A 22,289-nucleotide genomic window follows, 5' to 3' on the forward strand; every position below is an offset into this window, starting at 1 on the left:
ATTTAAAATATTAACTGAATTTTAAAATGCTGAAAAGGGAGATAGAAAGTGGGAAGTTGTTTACTGTCACCTATGTGCAAATGTAAATTCCAAAATAATTGGGAAGTTTATTGTACTAATTTGAAGAGATTTAGTCTCTGAAGAATAATATTATATAATTTCTAGTTGCTAATATTTTTAGGATAGAATTGAATTAGTATTCTGGAATTAATTGATTTTCTTTATTATTTTTACATAGAAATATCAAATTTATCTTTTTTTTCAGAATCTGATGGTTGCTAAGGAAACCACTTGCATTTTATTGGTGGATATGGCATAGCCATAGCCCTTAAATGTAAAAAGAAAATAGGCAAACATGTTTACAACAACCTTACTTCTACTCAGAAAGAATCATGCATTTTAATACTGAATGATCTTCGACTATCTTAATTTATGTATCTGAATACAACAAAAATACCTTCACCCACAGGCTGGCCTGGCCTTGGCACTGTTGTCCCCTTGGAATCACCTGAATATGTAGGCTCATTTGGATCTGGCCATGTTCTCCAGACCTGCTCTGCTTTCTTTCTCAGGCCCAACTTTTCTGGGAGCTGTTTTCCTGCACTCTGCTGTTGGCCCTTGCTACTCCAATACAGCATGCACATCTGAGTCACTTCACTTGATATGCACTCTTCCAGCTGAAAACTCTTCAAATGGGAGCAAAAGGAAGGTTTCCCGTGATCGCAGTCAGAACATGGATCTACTCTCTGGTGCAAATTTTTGCAGGATGGTTCCAGGATGATGAAGCCTATAAAGTGAACAAGAAAGTCAGTGCTTGCTGTCCTTAGTGGAAATCTTGCCTTGCTTCTCTGCGAGGTATGACTGCAGTTTATCTACAAAGGGGAATACAAATAGTAATGAAAAGAAAGACTGAGTGAAGAAGTTCTTTGTTGCAAAGCAGCTTTGGCCTGGCAGCCTCGGAAGGACCTTGTGGTCTAGAGCTCTGCTTGAAGAAGTCAGCTGGAACACACAACAGTGATCTGGTGGCTGGTTTCCTCACCTGCTTTGAGCACAGATACCTGAACATCTGGTGGGAGGAGACTACAGTTTGCTGATGTACTTGGGCCCTGAAACTGAGAACTGTGAGAGGGACAAGAGGAACTGGTAGCAGCCTGCTGCACTGGTGAGCCCAGCCAACATACTGTCTGAAAGTTGTAGGCAGGATTTTGATCCTGACCCATTTTGGTCATTTCTGACCCTGCTTAATTCTTAATCAACTTAGAAGAACACAAGGAATTGTCAACAGTTTATGGGCTGGTTCAGCCAGGTTCTATGACTAGCAGGGTGGGGGAACCCATGGACCCACGCCCCGGGAAAGGGAAAAAAGGGAAGAGAGGGAAGGGTAGGGAGATGAGCCTCTTTGTTATTGGTATTTCACATCATAACGCCACGAAGTGCACTGGGAATTAAAGAATTAATTTTCCAGGTACTCAGAACTATTCATGATATGCTTAACTGGAGCATTAACTCTTTAATTCCCAGGGCACTACATGGTGTTATGATGTGGAATACTGATACCAAAAATTATGAAACCAGTACAGGAATACCTGTTGCTCCTATCAGTAACTGGGAATTTATGTTTTTTTTACAATATTTGGCTATCATGCTTATAGGAAAGGCTATATACACAAAAAAGTTAAAGGTAGCACAGACTACAGAATCACCTCAGTTATTAAACAATTACAACAACAGAAGTAAACAGTAGTTCACCTGAGACTACTTTCCCAACTTCTGTGATGTTTCAAAAAATGGGAGTATGGAAAGCCATATGCAGGAATGAAGAGTTAAAAGGAAAGTTATGATCAGTTATTGTGAGCAGCTTACCTGGATGTTTCAGAGAGTTGGAAGCAGCTTGCTCCTTTGAAGAATAAATTTATGGCAGGGTTACAATTATGGAAAATAGCTTCTGTAAAACTAATGTAGCTGTTAAAGTGAATTTAATTAATTCAGATGGGCTGGAAGATATGATCTGGGAAATGCCACCTGCAGCTGTGACTCATTTCCCATTAATTTTCTAGGAATCTTGAGCTTCTGATCCCCCTGGATATTGTTATTTAGGATTATAGTTGGGGTTAAAGTCCTGGAAACTAGGAGCTGTTATTTTGATACTAGACCAACCACATGAACAGTGAGTAGTTAGAGGTTAACAAGAAAGTGTTGTTCTAGGTTCTCCAAATGTTTAGAGAAATTCTTGCACAGTTAAAACAGTTGTAAATTATTAAGTGTTTTATTTTCAGAGAATGTTGCTTTTGTAGCAATTCTGTTATAAAATTGCAAATCTTAAAAAGGTAAATGATTAACTAAAACTGGTTCATATGAATAATTTCTGTCCTTACGCAGAAGGCCTGTGAATCTTGCCTATCTAGAAAGTTGTGGCTGATAACAAAGTTTTTTCAATATGAAGTTATTGAAGACAACATGGAAGATTTATGTCTTTGGTAAGAAAAAACTCTAGAGCCTCTTTACCAGCTGCTAAATTTCAGTTCATTTTGTATAAGCAAATTAGAAACAGTTATCATTCAGTGGCTATGCTTTTTCCTCAATTTTTGTAACTGTGCTGCTTGCCTGAGAGAAATATTATTGGTAGGGTTAAAATCTGTTTACCAACTTTAGGAAGAAGGTCTTTCAAAGCTGTTTCAACTCTTAAATTTGGTGAATTTTAAGAACTATATAGAGTTCTGTTTTCTTTTTTGTTGTTGTTCTTTTTCTTCTCCTGGGTTTGAGAACAGTATTTGTTACCTACTTTATGTGCTAGGCTAGAGTTTGGGTTACAGCTATACCTTGATGTGCTTGCAGAGGAAAGGCTATGGATTCAAGCCCTCCACTACTTGCATTTTATTCAAATCACTTACCTTCAGTCTTCAATCAATACTGATAAGCTTTCATTTGTGGAAAAAATAAAGGTTAGGCTAGTTTGCAACACTTAGAAAAATGAACTTGCAGCTGCTATCAAGATAATGAATTTTCTAGCAACTCTTAGTAATCTGTCAATATAGAGAAATTATTTTTGAAGATGTACCTTCTTACTTTTTTTAAACAATGATGTGGCTTTTTTTCCTTGATGTGTGCAATCTCACTGTGGCAGGACAAGGAATAGTACGTATGGGTTCAAGTGACATTTTAAATTTTAAATCAAACTTGAGCTGAAGAAGTGCTTGAGAGAGGATTAAGGTTGACTGCTGTTGTCAAGTTTGTGTGTACAATGTCAAGGACTTCAATTAGATCTGAATTCAGTGTTGCTATGTGCTGAAAGAAAACAATAGCTACAGTTCATTGATTTCCTGAAGGAGGAATCTCTGACACTTTCTTTGTGATAATGAGTTGTTTCAAGATAGATTTTTCACATCAATAAGTATAAAGATCAACACAAACTAATAAGCATTTAATTCCTGGGAATTTAGCAACTTTTCACATGTCTGAAACTTCACTCTTTACAATCTTTATCTAAATCCAGTGTTGACCATGTCCCTACCCTTCCTAAGGAATATATACTTCCAGGCTACTGGTGCAGTGAAGTCTTACTCATGCTACTTCAGGGAGCCAAAAGACTGTGGGATGCTTGTAGAGCTTGCTCTTTCAGATTATGGTGTGAACCTTTTAACTGTAATATGATAGCAACTCTAATAGCTCTTTACTGAATCTTATCTCTTCATCCTGGACTTCACAAGAGACTAACCACTCACTGCTTCCTTAGAAAAATGTGAAAGTAAACCAGTCATCTAATCCTATGTTTAAACCTAGTCTGCAAGAAAGGCAGGTAGGAGAATCTAGGGAATTACAGGCCTCTCTGACTTTGGTACCAGGGAAGGTTATGGAGCATATCATCTTGAGTGTTATCATATGGCACATATGGGACAATCAAGTGATCAGAAGAAGTTAGCATGGGCTTATGAAGGGCAGATTCTATCTGACTAACCTGAACTGCTCCTATGACAAGACAATCTGTTTAGTATATGAGGGAAAGACTGTGGATGTTGTTTACTCAGATTTAGAAATGTGCTTGACAGTGTCTCCCACAGTATTTTCCTGGATAGATCAGCTGCTCAAGGCTTAGATGATGTACGGTTCACTGGATGAAGCAATCTAGATGGCTGGACTCCTAGCAAATGAAATCCAATCCAATTGGCAACTGGTCACCAGTGGCATTCCTCAGGGCTTGGTGCTAGGTCCAGTTTTGTTTGATCATTTTTTCAGTGATCTGGATGAGAGGATGGATCACATCCTCAGTTTCATAATTGGTACTAGGTTAGGTGGCTTTGCTGATCTGCTTGAGGGTAGAAAGACTTTGCAGAGGGATCTGGATAGGCTAGATTGATGAGTTGAGTCTAATGCAACATTCAATGAGGCTGAGTGCTGGGCCCTGTGTCCAGATTGTAACAACACCATGCAACAATATAGGCTTGAGGAAAAGTGACTAGAAAATTGCTGAGCGAAAAAGAATCCAGGGGTGCTGGTCAACGGCTGAACACACGCTAGCATTATGCCAAGGTGGCCAAGAAGGTCAATAGTATCAGAAATAGTGTAGCTAGCAGGACTAGAGAAATGATCATCCATCTTTACTCTGCACTGCTGAAACCACATATCAAATACTGTGTTCAGTATTGGGCCCCTCAATATAAGAATGATATCGACTTGCAGAAATGCACCTGGAGCAGTGTAATGAAGCTGGTGAAGGAACTAGAAAACAAGGCTTTAAAGAAATGACTTAGGTAGTTGGAGTTGTTTTGGTCTGGAGAAGAGGAGCCTGAGGGAAGACCTCATTGTTCTCTACATTTACTTCCAAGGAGATTGTAGCATGGTCATTGTTGGTCTCTTTTCTTATGTGACAAGGATGTAAGGAAATGGTCTCAAGTTGTGCTAGGGGACATTTCAATTGAACATTAGAAAGAATTTCTTCATGGAGAGGATGTTCAAGCATTAAAATGGGCTGTGCAGGAGGTGGTTGTATCCTCAAATCTGAAGGTATTTAATAAATGTTTGGACTTAGCACTAAGCCACATGGGTTATGATGGTTGAACTTGATCTTGAAAGTCTTTTCCAACCAGATGTTTCTATGATTTGTTTAAAAGGTAATAGCTTTCCGCTTATTTCTTTAGGCATGACATACAGTAAGAGAGGCCTGAAAACCCCAAATGCTTACTGGATTCATTATGCTTGCAAGAGGCAGCAGTAGAACCCTTGAAATGTGTGGAGGAAGGGCTTTGAAAAACTAGAGCATGCCCTTTACATAACTCTGAGAAATTTCTCCATGGACCACTCACCCTCATCTATCTAAAAGTTAGTGTAAAGATATGTAGCTAAACTTTCAGTTTAAGTATTATCCCCAGTATTTGTTAACCTATCTGTTCTGCTATGAAAGACTCATCATAGCTGTCATCTGTGAACTATCTTTTCATTTGCACACCCTGGAATGCTACTGAGAATATCACCTGAGATAATTAGCCTCTCTTGGCTAATTCTCATCGGAGTAAAGTCATTTTGTATGTGCCATCAGATGAGAGCAGACACGTTTGTAGTTAATGTGGAGCAGCTAACAGAAAAAAATGGAAAATGTTTGTACAGGGTTAAACCCACAGTCCATATAATATAGTTTCCTGTTAATGGTAGTGGCTGATGCAATAGTGTATAAGAAAGATAATGAAAATAGGACAGGTTTACAGTGATGTTTTCCACAATATTTTTTCAGCTCTGGAACTCTCTGATTCAGAGGTTACCTCTGTCAAAAGCATTGTCTTTGAGTTCGAAGGTACTATTCCATATACATGTTCAACTACTATACTGGGGAATACTTACAGTTTCCTCAGTGATGGTAATATTTGGCCTACTATCGTAAGCCAAATCAACCTGAAAGAAGATGAGAACTAAAAGGTTCTTTCAAAAGCAGAACTATAATACTTCAGATGAAATAAATGTTATCATCTGATGCTTTTGATAATCTGCTTATGAAAGAAAAATGAAATGCCCTAATACAACTCTTCCTGGAACAACATGTAGCCTCATGGAAGAATGACTGTTTGGCTTGTAGTTCTGTAGAAAGTACTGAAGCAATAGAAGTCACCTTGAGAGCAGATGGAACATAATCAAAGATTAATGGCAAATTTATGATCCTTTTAAGAACAGAAGCCAAATAAAGTCAAATTGAATCATAAATTTAGAGGCTTTTCAGGATCAGAAGATGTAAAATAGTCATTATTGGTAAAATAAATTTGGCTAACATGACTAAGAAAGAGAGCATTCTGAAAGGTTGCAGAGTGAGTTCTGAGCCAGTTTTAATAAGCAATCATAATAGGAGAAATGGAGAACAGCAAAAGCTGTAGGCCTTCTAAGATTCAGAAGAAAAAAAAAAAAGAGAAAATTGTCTATCTGTCTACCTGTGTAGTCTTTGGGAATTCTGAATCAGATATGGAATAGCAGTAAATCCCTCTGTCATAGAATAACTTTACATTTCCTGTGTAGTTCTACGTGCATATTTAGCAGTTTATGTGAGAAGTACTATGGAGGTTGAAGCTCATCTAGTCATGTAGCACTTGGGGAAAAAAAAAACAAAAAACTATTTTTTCTCAAATTTTATTGAAAGAAAGCTGTAAAAGAAATTTTTCTATAAAACATTGCTGAGATGTGATGTTTGTAAATGTTTATGAGAGTGTTTATTATAGATTGCACTAGCAGTAAAGGTATAGTATCTTTGATTATGCCAGCCAAAATTATCAGTTTCTCCATGCTCTCTAGTTCTTTTACGTTCTAACTAAAATTAGAAATTTCAGACTTAGATGCCTTCACATAACCTTGTTTTAGGTGGTGAGAGTCTAAATAGTAACAAATGGGAAGAAAATGAAACAGGAAATGAAGCATTAGTACAGTATTTTATAAATATAGCTGAGATGTTGCATTGCAGCACCAGGTATTGCTTTAGAAATAAGAAATGAAAGAAGTTCAGAAAATATACTGAAGGATGCAGCAAGTTTGAGGGACAAATGCATTTTCATCTAATATTTCTTAACTATCATGTCAATTAAACTTTTGTGTTTTCAGGTTACTGATCTGTAATTGGTGGTTTTGTTTATATTCATTTTATTATTATCAAGAAACCAAAAGTGAGAATAAGAAATCATTCTTATTTTAATTTAGTAATTGCATAAGAAAGAAGACTTGAAAATCTAGAGTCCTTATTCTACAAGTGAACAGTTTGATTGCAATGAGAATTCTGTTCATATCAACAGAACTTAATATAGAAATGCTATCTTTGCAGAAACAGCATCAGGATCAGAGCTGAAGTGATGATGAGCTAGAAACAGGCAGTAATGAGCTGAAAAGAAGGAGCATGAAGGTGAAAGTAAGAAAATATGCCTATATTAGACTAATAATATACATACTAAGCTGCATTTAATTAATTTTTCTATTTATTTGAAAGTTGTAGACTCACAAAGAAACACCTCCAGCTAGTTCAGAAAGTGCAATGCATCAACACATAGGTGTGGCTGTCTGTTTTGCTGTTGATTCAATGAGTTGACCCCCTCTGAAATTATACATCTTGAATTTTACAAATATATAATTATAAATGAATGCTTTATGGACAGGCTGTAACTAATACAAGGTTTTGGATTCCATAAGGTAAATTACTACAGTTACTATGTGTAAATGTATCCACAGTAAAAATTCAAATCTGGAATTTCTACACTGCTTGTAAATATAGATCCAGATAAACAAACACGCTATCTTTTTTGGGGGGGGAGAGGGGGGAGGATATGTATCTACAGTTATTCTTGTGAGACCTAAGCCAAGTTAACTCATTATTTTAAGACGTTAGAGGAGAATGTGAACTTTTCAGTTAATTGCATAGCATAACCCAGGTGGTATTCAATCCAGTGTATTTCCTGTGAACATTTTGGTTGTTATTAACAGATCACAAACAGCTTAAGGGGGTTTGCAAGTAATCATAAAATCCTGTCAACTTTAAAAGTAACTCGTACGAAGTGAAACTTTCCACTGAAGACGAGACATGCTACAGCAAGAAGGGAAGAGGCATGGAGTTCAGAGTAGTAGGTGTCTCTGTATGGCTGCTGTTAGTCTTCTGTCTACAAAAGGACAAACTGCGATGTTGCTCCATACTCAGAACTGTGTGTTCATTTACATTAGCAATCAGGAAATTAAAAAGTGGAAATACTTGTAAGCTATGATCATCATAATTACACAAGTCTAGAGCCAATTAACATCTCCTGAAAAACAGAGGTAGTAGATACCTGCATTTCAGTCCAAAGATTTCATACAAAAACTAATTTTTATTTCGTCATTCATCTTAATAATTTTGGTTGCATTTAGATCAATTTAAATCAAGAAACTAAGTACTAAACAGAACGTTAATTTATGGGTAATAGCAGAACAAACAGAGAGAGGAGAAATGGATGCTTTTAATGTAGGTAAGAGAATTTTACCCTTTCAATACTGGCTAGTGAGCTAACAAGAAAAAAATCTGTTCGCAACATTTTCTAACACAATTTTAATGTTGTATTTTTTGTAACCAACTTCAAATTTTGTCTATTAATTGATACCTAAACAAGTGATTTTCTAGACACATAAGAAATTTAGCTTTCAGAATACTCATTGTTAAACATAATAGACAATTTTCTATTTAAAAAATGACATTAAACGACATTAAAAACAGGGTTGTTGTTTTGTTTCTTTGTTTTTATCTAGGGGAAAATGCCTTTAAAAAAACCCAAACTGCACAGGTTGTTGAAAAGGAGAATGAAAAATAGGCACCAAGATTACTGTGATCCTAACTCTAATTAGATATTACCAGATACTGTTTCAACACACCAATTATAGATTTTGCTCAAGAGAAGTTTCCAAAAGTGTAATTTATTACTTTCTGCATTAGGAGTTCAAATTCCGTAGGAAGTGAAAATGGTTAAGATGGGCAATTTCACTTTAATCTATTTCTTCTGTTGTTAACAAAGCTATTAGATAGCAGAAAGAACATATGCTTAATGACACTAGTGCAGTAATTCTTTCCAATAACATTTTTAAAGCTGCTGGTCTTCTTTTAAATTTCTGTTTTGCTTTTAAATACTCAAAGAAAATGTTTTTAGATATTAATTGCTGTCAATGAAAACATGTGAATTTTGAAAAGAGGCAATGCTCATCTTGAATTTTCACAGAGCCATTCTGTTGCTTTAGCATAAGCAAGTTTATTTTAACAGGAAGGACTTATGTGTGTAGTAAGCTGTTCAAATTGATTGTTATAGCTAAGCCTTCAAACTACAGTCTGCAGAGTCTGGACAAAATTTGTAAATAAACTGTGATAGGTACCATCACTTCCATCTACAAAACATTTTCATGCCTGTGGCTGTGTCATGTGAAATGCATTCTCAGGTAAGTCAGTTAAAATGTTTGATAGAACTGCATTTTTTGATTTAAAAAAAACTTGCTTTTATAAAGGCTTATCTACATCTTCTTTCATTAAAACATGGTTAAACTTGCACTGATTCAATGTTGCTTAATAGAAGCCATTAGATATACATTTTGTCACACTTTAAGAAGTATTATGGCTTCAAGAGACAAAGCTTATGAGATATCCATTTGAAAAAGTATGAAGAAATTTATTTGCACCTACATTTTGTTTTTTTCTTCTAAGTTAAGATTGGCTGGAGTTATAACTTATTCACAGAATCACAGAATGGCCAGGGTTGGAAGGGACCTCAAGGATCATGAATCTCCAACTGGCCACCAACCTTCCCATTTAATACTATACCAGGCTGCCCAGGACCCCACCCAATCTGGCCTTGAACACCTCCAGGGATGAGGCATCCACAACCTCTCTGGGCAGCCTGTTCCAGTACCTCGCCACTCTCTCTGTAAAGATTTTCCCCCTGACATCCAACCTAAATCTCCCTTTCCTCGACTTAAAACCATTTCTCCTTGTCCTGCAGTTATCAACACTTTCAAAGAGTTGATTCCCCTCCTCTTTGCAGGCTCCCTTTAGGTATTGAAAGGCTGCAATGAGGTCACCCCGCAGCCTTCGTTTGATAATGTTCCATGCCTGCAATGTATATCCTTTGGGAAGAATATTACACAGATCTAACAATCTCTGAAAATATTAGTTTGAATTTTCTTTAGGAAGTTAGTACAATTTCCTATCCTGGTGGGCAGAATGCATATAGAAGAGACCTTCTACTAGCATATTTTCTCCACTCTGACTTCTCCACATGTGCACCACTGGTAAATTATTACAAAATGATGTATATTCAAGGGTTTGAGTTTAATATGTATTACATATAGGAAATACTATAACATAAACAATATGAAACTGTTCTAAAGTTAGCTTTTATCACAGATGCTGCCAATAGTTTATCAGTGAAGTGTTTTACTGCATACAGAACACCTCTGGCCTCATCATTAAAGCTACAATTATCAAATATACTTCATATCATGACTGCTAAAAAAAGAACCTACCAAATGTTACTAAGAAGACGCCTGGAGTTTCATTAGAGAGAGATATATATATATATAAGCAGTTAAGTTCTGTGATGACACTCCTAAGCTATCCATGAAGAAAATGGTAACTTTTCACACTTTGTTAACTATGCATTGATTTCATTAGTGATATCTAAATTCAGAAAGTGAGTGAATAATTCTGTCTATTCCCTCTCAGTTATATGCCAAATCAAATAATACAAGTCGAAACAAATATTGCGTGTTTTCAGTCAGTATTTTGTACAATAATGGAAGTGCATGAATATAGGGTAGAAAGTTGGCAGGTAATAATAATTTGCCCCCTTTTGCATGAGAAGAGTACTGCATCTGCCAGGACTGTGGAATCACTTTCTGTCTCTTGCATGGATAAAAATTGGGCCCTGCTGGCTTAGGAGATGCTCTTCGTTAAAGGGTGATTGAAGTACTTTGGTAGCAGCTGCTGCAAGCTGTGTTTTGATGATGCTAAGCCAGGGGTTGTTGGTTTTTTTGTTTGTTTGTTTTTTAGCCGAGGATTTGTTTGGTATACTGAGCCTCTTAGGTTTCTATTCTTTCTGCGTAACATTTGCAAATTAATGAAAATATTTTTGTTCAGGATGATTTAATTTCTGTGGAATTGATGAATTTGTCTCTTCTTGTTACTTTTACTGTGACAAATGGAATTTTTGTTTATCAAACAAACTATCTTTGCTGCTCCATACTTGCATTTACTTACAGTGATACTATGTCAGCTACTCTAATTCAGTTATTGCTTATGTTGCTTTTTGGGTTCTTTCCTATGTTCATTGAGTTGGTCCCCTAACCTGAATTTAGGAAGGGGTAAAATTTAATCTTATGGCTTAGCACTTAGATATTAAAAAACAAAAAACAAAAAAAATTGTATTCCAAAATAATTTGAATAGAGATCACTTGAAGAATCATGAAGTGTTAGAAAACTAAGACTTCATTGCAATAGGAGCATTTGAAAACAGTATTAAGAAATGGGTGAAATGGAAATTTAAACATAATAATTTGATTTTTTTCTCTGTATTAATGAGTTTCATTTGTTTATTACAGTATTTTATCTATTCAGAGAGCTACTGACCTCTCTCCCACAATGGTTCAGCTTTCACTGTTGAATAAGAGTTCGACACTTGCTTTAATATATAAATTCCTCACAAATTTCGCATTAATAACCTTGGACATATTTATTTTTTCTCCCAGTGAAGTACACCTGTGGGCTCCAAGTTTGCAGCTGCCTGACAGAGTCATCCAAATATGCCACCCTGTCTCTATCAGCCTGGAAACAGAAGCAGTGTGTTCATGCTGGGCTTTTCAGCAGTGCCGCATACATCTTCTATGACTCAGCCAAAGATGAAGTTCATGTATAAGGAGAACATCTCAGGTCTAGTTGGTTTTCTTGGTTGGTTTGTTGTTGTTGTTTTTCCGTAAGTAGGTAGCACCAAAATGCTTCTCTTAAGTGTTCTTAAGTGTTGCATAGGTTTCAGCTATGTGTATTGCAGATGTGTATTGTCTGGAAGAAGACTGGCAAGATTATAACTTAGAGGTGTCAAGCAGTACCACCATTACACCTCCATTCAGTTTTTGTTAATTCTGCTACACTGGCTGTCAGACTTAAACCATTTCTTACACGGACAGCAGTAAGACAGAATGGGAATAAGGATTACAGGGACTGAAGACTTGGAACAACTTTTTTCTGCATTTAAGAGGTTCTAGACATGAAAACTGTTTTTCAGATGTGAACGACTGAAGTATATAACCTAAAAATAAATGACATAAAAAAAAAAAAAAGGAAGCATTTTCATAACAAGTACATCAATTTGTATCTAGCCAGGAAAGTCTGAAGTAGAATTAAGCACTAAGTTGTGTTGCTGAATATAAAACCACAGAATCTCTTTGTTTAGTCTGTCTTAGTGAAACTAATATCAAGCTTTGCTTTGAGCAATGACATAATAACAAATTCCCTATTCTATGAGCACAGCAGCAAATCAAACTGATGTGTGTACACTTGCATCTTAAAATTGTGTATATCTTGGTAGATAGTCATGCCTAAGGCTAGGTTAGCTCATTCATGGAGAAAGAACTTGATTGTTGCTGCCTTGTGTGTAAAGAAGTCTCTGTGTTTAATCTATTTGTCCTTTACTGGGTAATAATCCTTGCCATGACAGCCATCCATCTATGCTGCTCACCTATGGTTTCATTCCTGTGTACTGATATGCAGAAACACGGCGAATCCTACCACAGAATCCAGAATTTCACTCCACCTCATCCCTCTTACAAAGTTCCTTGCAAATGGAGAATTTTTGTCAACACCTTAGGATCTTGCTGTGAAATTATTTTTCTCCCCTTCTATAGCTTGAGATATGGTAAAAAATTAGTCTTTCTCCAAATACAGAAAAAATGACTACATAGCTATTATAAGGTTTTCATATTATCTTAGCTTGAAAAACATGCAAGTTCATCAGTGATGTCTAGATTTTTCTGTATAGTAATAAAGGATCATATTTTCCATTGGAGAAGTGGCTGCAGTATGATCGGTTGGTTTCTTTTTTTTCTTTTTTTTTTCCATTTTGAATGAGCAAGAGTAGTAAGAGTAAAAATGATGGCTTCATTTTGACTTAATTTTTATCTACTACTGAGTCTAAACTTAGAGACTTTTTATGGAAGCCCATATATCTACTCAAATCAGGAGGACTTCTGTTTTCATAACAAACAAACAAACAATTTATTCTTTATTCCATGATTTGAATAATGAAAGAGTGCTAAAAGAAATTTTTTTTGAGTGGTACATTTGGCTTTGTCTTGCTGGCATTATGTTACAATGCCCTCTGTGCTGTACTAGCAACCATTTTGTCTTATATTCAAAAATACCCAGCAGGACTGTTCCATGAAAAATATAGAGGTTGTCTTTTGTGTGCTTTCATTCAAAACTAGCTTCATTTTACAGATAAGGAAACAGAAAGTAAGATCTGTCAGGATTGGAAAATGAATCCAGGTTCAAACTATAATCCTTTTAGTTGATCCTCTGAGTAAGACTGACTTAATTTATAAGGCATGTGAATAATTAGTTATCTGTTTGCTTCTGATACATTAAAATATCTTCTTATAGTGAGTAATCCAGGTGAAAAGAAATATTCAGAGGGGGAAAAAAAGCATTAATTTTAGGGATTTGGATATTACTGTTCCAGAGATGTAATTTTCTAATGCATTTAGACCTGAAAATTACTAGTCATTCCAATACCTATTACTGGTTCATCTGACATAAATGGAGATTTTACTGCATCCTCCGTTATGTTTTGCTGTATATGTAACTCTGTAGATTGTTATAATTGTGCATTATCATTATATTTTTGAAGAGATTGAATTCTGAAATAAGTGTAAAAATTTAACAATGTTCTCATTTTGAATCAGCATGTTGCAGGCAGTTATGGCAATAAGTTGTCTTGCAACTTCTGTCACCGAAGTTGAGTTATGATTAATATCTGTACTTCTTTTTCTCATTGCTATCTGGAGTAGCTCAAAAAGCTTTTGAGCTCTAAAACCAAAGGGTGGCTTTTGGTCCAGACAGTTCAATGCAAGTTAAAACTAAAACCGTGCAAGTCTATCTTAAAAACAAAACAAACCCAAAACAGATGTAGTTAATCTCAGGGCCTGTATCATTAGTAATTATGAAATAACTCCTTCACTGAATATCTTTCATTCTACAAATGCTAAACACTACAATACATGCCTATATTTTTATTAGCTGTATAAAATGCTAGTCAATTTATTCCTATAGCAAGAAGTAGTTACTAAGGAAACTCATTCTTTCAATGTTAAGTTTACAGATACTTTTTTTTTTTAACTTCACAAAATAGTCAGATACAGTGGTAATGAAGATTTTTTTCTTGCTGGATAGTGGTGCAGCTTATGCTGTATGTTTCTAAGACACATAGGCATACTTAGAGAAACAAATGCTGAATCTCCCTTTACTATCAAGTAAGTTTTCAAATAATTCATATTGCCTACTCTGAAATGACTAGGGATTGCCATGTAGACCCCTAGGTCAGTAATTGATGGACACTATTAGGTCTTCCCTTCAGGAAGCTACCTCAGTACTTATCCCTTAAGCAATATTCTGATGCCTATGCATTTATGTTTTACAATTTTGCGAAACTACAAACAATGTATTTCATGCTATATCTTAAGATCTGTTGTCTGTCTCATATACTGTTAGTTATGAGGGATTTTTGAAATGTTGGTAGTGTTTTGGAGATGGAATTGCTTTGAGCTAAAGTTCTTTCTGATGTTTTTTATACCGTTTCTCAAGGTCATGAATATTGGATACCCGACATTGGAAAGGTTGTGCCAGAACATTATTTCTGTATGATTCCTAATTTGTCAACAGTATTGGTCAAGGAATATACCACCATTATATTTCTTAGTTAATAGTGAAAAACATCCAACATCTGCCATCTGGGAGATAGCTGAATTATGCAATATTTGGATAAAACAGGCCATCGGATGAAAGCTAATACGTAGATCAGAGTCATCAACTGTTGGGAAGCAGATAGAGGACTAGACCATTTCCTGAGAAAGAAAATGCATTATTTTCTGCTTAGAACATAGTACTTCTGTGTTTGGTGATCTGAGAAGGACATGAGCAAACACTTCCTTTCAACCAGTTCATTTCTGGCATTGTCTAGCCTATACTATTCTCCCTGTGATTTTTCAGGACTGGTAATGTTAGTATACTATATGGCAGATGATGCTCCATATCTCCTATGTTATTGCTATCATGACATGAAAATCTACTGATAACAATTCATTGTGTATGTGACTAAAGAAACAAACAGTCAAACAAACAAAACTGAGTTTCCAGCAGTTATGCTGGCTATACAGTTATTTCCAGCTAGTTATGCTTTTAAGTATTCTTTAATCTGAAAAGGTGTAGTGCTATATAGCCACCACAAGCTTGCAGTCTCCTGTTTGATTTGTTTTTTATCTTTGTCAGTGCATCATGATACACATGTCAAAGCAGTCTTTTTACCTTTGCCAGTCAGTGCCACAGGAGAATGAAGGCTGGATAAACCCTAGCAGCTGAAGCTAGTGTTTAGCCTGACTGCTAGTTTACCAAAACTTGCCAGATTTTAAAGACTATTGTAAAGGTGTTTTTTTATTTTTTTTATTTTGTCTCTGTTGAACTTGTTTCCTAGCTAAATGTATGTCCTACTTGCTCAATTCTGTCAGACTTGTCCTGATCTCCCCACCTAATCTTTGCTATTCCAGTTTCTGACTTTGGCACAGGTCCTGGGAATATTTAGAAAAATAGACCTTTAACTTAGCAGAATGAATTTCCTCCCTATTTCCTGACCTCACTTGCTCTGGCCATGGCAGCAACTTCCCATCTCCATTTCTGATTCCATTTAGTCTGACACTTTGTGCCCTAATAGTATTAAATGTGCACGTATGCCATTTAAAAGGTAATTTATTCTATAGACCATCTTTCTCTTGTTAAAATAGGATTGAGAAGATGAAATGATCTAACAGATTTTAAAGAATACAAGCCTGTAATTTCGTTTCTGATTCAACAGGGCAGTCACAACCTCTACCCATCAAGAAAAGAACTTATGTACAGTAGGTGGTTTAGGGCAGATCATCCCTAATGAGAGTGACAATCTTTTCTATACATAGTTGTCATTCATAAAACAGTCTTTATTGGGTAGGATTCAGAAGAAGCCTCAAAATGTACCTTATGGAGAAAAAATTTCTTTTGCCAGAAACTGGTTTTTAGTTTTGTGACAGAACTGAAAAAACCTGATGTGACAAGGCATTGTTGTGACTAACTTGTGTGCCTTCAAGCTCATATAAAATAGGAATAACATGGAAGTTAGCAATGCTATCTTTTATGACAATAAGCCAGTTATTTTTTTCCACTATACCCTGAAGCTTCATGGATCAAGTCCTGCTAAGGACTACTTGGTATAAGCTGGGAAAAAATGTTATGCATATTCCCTCTTGATCGTGACTTTCATGTTTATTTACAGTTTTCCCTGAAGCCAAAGGATGTGAAATCCCTGAAGAGGTCTCCATAGTGTTTAAACCTTAGTGGGAGAGAAATGCAACAGAAGCAGACAGTCCTAGTAATCTGCTTTGTTGCTGGCATATGTGAAAGTTAGACTGAAGCTGAGAATAAGGATTCCTTTCCCATGTTCTTATAGAATCATAGGATGGCTAAGGTTGGGAGGAACCTTAAAGATCATCCTGTTCTTACCCTCCTAGTTGCCACCTACTAGGTCAGGCTGCCCAGGGCCCCATTCAACTGGCATGAATGTTTCCAAGGATGGGGCACCCGCAACTTTTTTGGACAAATTTTTTCAGTACCTCACCGCTCATACAGCTATGTTCTCTTAAAAGCTGGGAGAAGTGTTGTGTAGAAAAGCTGGAAAGTGGTCAAAGGCTAGGGCTATCTGCATTTGTGCTATCCATTCTTAGTGGTTAAAAATTAATACTTCTTAAATAATTATTGGTTAATTATTTGAGGAGCCTATTTTGTCTTTCAAACATGCTTTCAGGAATTGGATATTTGCCGTAGTCTCTTTTTAAGTCTGGCTTATTGAATTTTCATATGGTTTCCTGACTTCCTACCCCTTGCTTCTATCACCATAGTCTATATTCTATAGCACATATCACTTCTGGGAATTATTATCTTGGATCCTTCGCAATTCTTGAGTTTATATTTGCCCTCATCTTGTAAAGCTAGTTTTGAGTGATAGTACTCGGTCACTAAACAGACTCAATGAATCATTTACTGAATAATTCTGCCTCTATGATAATTAAATAAGAATTGTATTGAAGGAAGGAAGGGAGGAAAATAGAAGAAAGATAAACAAGATACATGAAAGCAAACTTTGAATGCAGTGCAAGTGCAAATTCTTTTTCAATCCTAATAACTTCACGTAGGAAAATGAGTAAATACTTACTTTCTATGACTACTGTAAAGACAGGACTCATTAGAGGTGGCATGAATTTCAGAAAGCTCAAATTCTGGTGTTCCCAAGAGCACAGTAGATCTATGAATTAAAACTGTCAATTTAGGATTAAGTTTGATTCTTACGGCAAAAGAGTGGTAGAAGCCAATCTAAATCATCTAACTGACTGAGAATGGTGTCAATGCGTTTTCTTGTGACCCCATAATACAGTAAGCAGATAGGAATGTTTAACTTTATTGGCTCTTCCAAGCTAGTTGTTGGCAATAAATTCTTTTTCTGCACTGCTTTTGTCTGTGACTCATAGAGGCGTTTTGGTGAGCTCAACGTTGTGTGAGAACAAAGTAGGAGGCCATTGCATATCAGTCTAATCTGTGATCTGGTAATTCCTTCTCATTTCAACTCTTGTGGAAGTGTAAACTTTCATAGCTGCTAACAAACCACATCTCTCAAATCTCAAAATCAACAGTATCAATATTGACAGCGCTCATAAACTATCACAGAGGTCCTGATAGTCTTTCTTCTTACAGACAGATCTTTGAAATTTTGGTCAATTTAATGTTTAGCTTATTTAAAAATGTTACATTTATTGAGAAGAGCATGTAAGTGTGATAACGTGATTTTTTTTTTTACACGCACAAGTGAAAGGAGGAACAAAAATTAATTTCAGGCTTTCAGTATTTCAAACAATGTTGTGCTTTGTTGACCAGAGGTAGGAATTAATTTCATGTCACTGAATGATCAACAGTGTTAATACCAAACTCTTAATAGATACTACTAGTCATTTGACATTGAGCATTACTTTAAATGTGAGCACACTGAGGCAGAAATGACATATTTGAGAATTTACCTTTTTGTTCTTAAGATCTCAATACTCCTCTAGAAGATGTAAAAATAAAATGCATATATACACTTTCAAAGCAAGGAGAGTCATTTGAATAAGAATTTATTGCAAGAGGATAGGCAAAGTGATGGTAACCAGTTATATATATATTATTTAAAAATGGAAGACTAAGAAAGACAGCTTTGTAATTATAAAAATTTATATTTATTCACTACAATGTCCTTTCATAATAATAAATTAAATTAGAAAGAACACAGACCCACAATTCTAAGTCAAAGATAACTGTGATGGTATTTTTTCATTATTGTAGAAAAAAAAAATTCCACTAAGTGACTTGGTCTGTAGCAAGTAGAATTATACAGTAGAAGTACAAGGTAATTAACAGTCTGGCTTTTAGCCTAGTCTAGTGGATCAAACTGAGAGGATGGGAAAGCTGATGACAGCAGCTAAGAGATAGAAGCCTGCCTTATAGATTTAATAATAAATAAAAATATGATCAATGACATTGCTTTATGCTCTGTATTAGTCATTAATTAATCAAGTTATATGCACATATGGGAGGCCGTTGGGGGGGAAAAAAAAAAGAAGTGAGTTCTGCTGCTGCATGCAGGTACAGCATGCTTTATATATGCATTTCCAACTCCTGATGAAAGAAGATTTTATTATTCTCTTTCTGAGGGAGCTGTGGCACTAGTGCAATTTAGCTGAACATCAAGATGACATTGAGTCTGCTAGCTGGTGAAACAACTGGATAGTAAGGCAAATATATTCCTTCATTTTCCACTGAGAGTATATATTTGCCCTTAGAGGACTTAGGTCAATAACCGTGAGGTTGATCTTTGCCTCTTCTTGACCATTAAGTTGCAAGTGCATCTTTTTTCAGATTCTCAGAGACTAAGATTATTACTTTTTGGTGTAAAACTTTTCATTGAAGATTAGCACAGTGTGAACTAAATTCTGAAATCCCTCCAGATTTTTGTGACCAAAGCTTGTTAGTCTGTTGGACTGCTTCTTTAAACAGTTTCTCCTTCAAGGCATATTAAGCATTTGCTTTTTTTCTATCAAAGACACTATTTGTTTCCAAGCTTCCAGTCATAGCCAATGGAATTATGTTGTTATTAAGTCCCAGCCGGACCTTCCAGAATCTCTTCATTGATTTTATCTGTGATAACTGAAGACATCTGAACATATTTGGACTGCAACTGATGAAAAGTAAGAGACTGTCAGGTTGGCATTTATGCAGAAAGAAAGATGATATGATTTTTTTTTTTTCGCCTTAATCAAGTATTTCAGCTCTCAGAACAGACAGTGAGACTTCCTCCAACTAATGTAGAAAGACAAGCTTAGGTATTTGTACTGTGATTACTCTAGTGATTTTATTTGAATTTCTTTATAGCTATATCCTTTCTATCATTTCATCCTTATTGGGATTTCTTTCTTGTTTGCTGAGCTGACAATCATTTATCAGCATGTTTGCTTCTTCCCTGAAAAAATTTTTAAAAATGGATTCATTGTAGTCAGCAAATGACACTGTACTAGACTTAATACACTTGTCTGAAGTGAAACTTCTATTGTGGTGGACAGACAGTCTGCTGTTTTGGCCTGACAAATGATGAGACTAAATCATTCAGCCATAACAAATTTATATATGGAAAACTTGAAGTAGGAATAAAAATTAGTTGATGCAGAAAATTTGAAACAGAATTGAAGCAAGAGAACTGGTCTTCAAGGACTTCAGAGAAGATATTTCCATGACAACAGAATACTTAGGTATGCAAATAAAGAAACAAAGCATCTTAAATCAGTAAATACACCTCTATTTCCTAGAATAAAATCCGAACAATCCAGGAGTACCATTTATGTAGGAGAAAAGGGAATGGTGAGCTGAGAAGATAGTGGTATTGCAGGCCAAATTATCTTCTCACTTAAATCAGCACTATTTTTTAAATTGTATAACCATTGAGGTGCATATAGACAGATGATTTCATTTCTCTCTTGGTCTGTAATAATGCTGTGCTGTGACAGGATCAAAAGCTCTAGACTTTCTTCAGTAGGTCATCTATGTAACAGCTAAAACAAGCTTTTTAATGATACAGATTCCACCAACTTCTTTCAAACTCATCCAACTTGGCTACCTTAGAAGTTAGAAAATTTCCCTCAAATATTAATACCTATTTTTGTTGCAAACTAAGTCCTTTTCTCTTATGACCCCCTACCATTGGCCACAGAGAACAGTTTCCTCATAAAAATCATCTAAATATGAAAGATTGTTATCATGTTATGTCCTGTAAGTTTTTAGAATATTATATACAGGGATTAACAATTATGACAGAGGCTCATGTTATTATGGATTGTAATGTAATCTCTGCAATAAATACTGTAGCCCTTCTTCCATGACCCATGCTGTATTATAAATTTGGTATTATGCTCAAGGGCTTTTCTTGTTAAGGAAAGGAAAAACATATATGATTTATGGTCATACATCTCTCTGGTATCATAGCTATCATATCATATAATTCAGACTAATCAAGCTCTGCCTTGAAACATTTGTTTTACCTCTCCACTCATTCATTTGGAATGTTGTTTCAGCACTTAAATTCTTTAATGCTTAGCAGCTTTTGTTTAATACATGACTTAAATTTATAGATTATAGATTATACCATTTGTTCCTGTGCCAACAATGACCTTTAGCTGAAGTAGGTGTTGTGTTTTTTTCCCTCATTTGGACTCTTACCTGCCTGATGTACTTTTACAGCATCAATATCCCCTCTTGGACTTTTTTATATGAGTACAAATAGGCTTTTTTAGTCTTCACATATATATTAGGCTCATTTAAAAAAAGAGTATTATTGCCACTGTAAAGAGAATTTTGCCTCATCTCTGCCTTTTGATACACTAACAAAATATGAGATTGGTGTCTTTCCATGTTTACATAAGCGAATCGTTAGTACCATAGTTTTAGTAACTTTGTTCCCTAGAGGAAATACTGTAGGAACAAAAATGCTTTAACTCAGCCTGAAATTTTCTATGCTTGTATTATAATGATTGTTTGACATTCCACAAATTAGCTTTTGAATTAGCTAGCACACTCTCAACTTTTGTTCTTAAAACATTATAATCTGGCAGCTCTGTGGATCTAGATTTAAAAATGGAAAATATGAAGCACTGCATACAGTTATATTCTGTAGCTGGCTGTACAGAGCACTACTGCTCTCTGATTCCCACTAGCTGAACATAAAAGCCATTATCCTTTCTGCTGTTAGTTTTTGTAAGAAATCATGTGTGAGATAAGTAGGAAAGGAAAAGAAAATGGAGAGAGGGGAGAGAGGAATAGAACAGGAGAAGAGTTTACTGATGAGAATGAAAGGCAAAAAGCAATGTGAAACAAGAATACAGCTGAATGTAAAAATGCCAGAAAAAAATGTTGAGAAACCATGCTCCTACAAACTGTCTCAGTCTGGGCATTGGACCCCACCAGGGTCAGCTGTGGGCTTTTGTTGCTGTTTTTTGTTTGTGCAGTTATTTTTTTCTGTCTCTTCTGAGCTTAGAGCAGATCACGATGAGCATGTTATTTCACATGAGATCTTAAACCTATCATCAATTTTATATATATATATATAAACTATAGATGCCTCCATGTAAAGAAAATAGGCTTGCTGCATTATAATCTGCCAGTATTTTTCTTCAACAGACACCTGTCTAATGCACTGTTTCTCAGCTGTGTTTCCTCTGAATTTGGCTACATTTCAACAGCAGGTGAAGCTGCTCCCTGTATGCTTTTACTTATGTTTTGCTATCTTCCAGGCTAAGAATGAAGTGCTTAAAAACTGCATTGCTGTTATTTTACATGACTTTTATGTAAATATGAAATAATATATTGACTCAGTTTTGCTAATGAAATAACTTCACTGACAGTCTAATAATGACAACAAACAATTCAATAGCAATTTAGATTAAGTGATACAAAT

At 35.6% G+C, this 22,289-nt stretch overlaps 1 long non-coding RNA gene across 2 annotated transcripts; it reads left to right on the top strand.

Moving 5' to 3' along the window:
* Window positions 1-783: 783 nt before the first annotated feature.
* Window positions 784-12,286, top strand: LOC109367402. Of its 2 annotated transcripts, none has more exons than XR_002114517.1 (4): window positions 784-1,162; window positions 2,380-2,477; window positions 7,289-7,372; window positions 11,713-12,286. It is a non-coding gene; the product is annotated as an uncharacterized LOC109367402 (long non-coding RNA). The 2 variants fall into 2 exon arrangements; XR_002114516.1 differs by lacking the exon at window positions 784-1,162 and adding an exon at window positions 2,024-2,167.
* Window positions 12,287-22,289: the final 10,003 nt, after the last annotated feature.

The sequence above is a fragment of the Meleagris gallopavo genome, chromosome 4 (genome assembly GCF_000146605.3).
Source record: "Meleagris gallopavo isolate NT-WF06-2002-E0010 breed Aviagen turkey brand Nicholas breeding stock chromosome 4, Turkey_5.1, whole genome shotgun sequence".
NCBI classification, from domain to species: Eukaryota; Metazoa; Chordata; class Aves; order Galliformes; family Phasianidae; genus Meleagris; species Meleagris gallopavo.